Here is a 1160-nt window from a genome sequence, read left to right on the forward strand (position 1 = left end):
ATTCAGCCACAGTGGAACAATTCTTCAGTAATGCCTTCCCAGATTTCGATTTATGGATTGCAATTTGGATGCCTTATTAGTTGAAGGAAAGTGCCTTTAACTGAACTTCCTACCCCTCTTCAAACAGAAGGGGAATTGGCAGTGGATAGACAATTGAGAAGCATCTATGCAACTGATCCTGAAAACTCCAGGTGATGCTGCTAGAAAGTCCAGCTGATGCTGCTAGGAAAGTTCAAACATTAACTGAGGAGCATTCCAATTCTCAGCTGGTAGAGTGGAATTTGAGGCCTTTACAAAGATGGCAGCCTTGCCAAAGCTGCCTTTGACCCTTATGAATTCTAACTTATGGACAGATTTTTCCATGAGGGAACAGAAAGCACTGAACACAATGAAATCAGTTTTCAGAGTAGCAGCTGTGTTAGTCTGTATCCACAAAAAGAACAGGAGTACTTTTGGCATCTTAGAGACTAACAAATTTATTTGAGCATAAACTTTTGTGAGCTACAGCTCACTTCAGGGTAGATACCATGATCACAAAGGTGGTTTTCCCAGGGTGAGGCTCATCCATTGCACTGCAGGTGTGCTGACTTGTGCGATTTCCCCAAATGTGGGAAACTCGACTGCATAATTTGTGGTAGTGGGGGACTGCGTTCACGCTCTTTGATGCAGCTGATGAAGTTAACTGTATCTCACGAAAGTTTATGTGTTAGTCTCTAAGGTGCCACAACTTATGTTTTCTTTTAATGAAATCAGTGAAATTCCTAAATCATACCTTTCCCATCAACACAATGAATATTGATGGAATGGCTCTCAATCCATAAGAGAAGCTTTTCCCCTTATGATTTTGCAATCTATATTTTTACATTTCAAGTAAATTATAGACTTGAAGCTTAGATTCAACTCTTTATGTTCCCAAATGTGCTCCATGGAGGCTTCCTGTTCCCTACTGTATAGGAGCTTGGGGGAAGGACTGCTGGGTCTTCAGCTTTGCAAATCTATGGGCCATTTGCATCCTACAGGTTGGATTTTATGGTATGCGCACGCACGCGCACACACACAGAGCAGATATGGGGAAAAGCCTGCAGAACAACCCCATAGAAGGATTCCTCTCCCTGAAAATGCCATACACGACCCCAAAAAAAGCTGTTTCCTCAGACTGC

The 1160-nt window shown here is 42.3% G+C and overlaps 1 pseudogene; it reads left to right on the forward strand.

Annotated features, from left to right (window-relative positions):
* The first annotated feature begins 508 nt into the window (after positions 1-508).
* Positions 509-663, forward strand: LOC119860834 (annotated as a pseudogene).
* The last annotated feature ends 497 nt before the right edge of the window (positions 664-1160 follow it).

This window comes from Dermochelys coriacea, chromosome 8, assembly GCF_009764565.3.
Source record: "Dermochelys coriacea isolate rDerCor1 chromosome 8, rDerCor1.pri.v4, whole genome shotgun sequence".
NCBI classification, from domain to species: Eukaryota; Metazoa; Chordata; order Testudines; family Dermochelyidae; genus Dermochelys; species Dermochelys coriacea.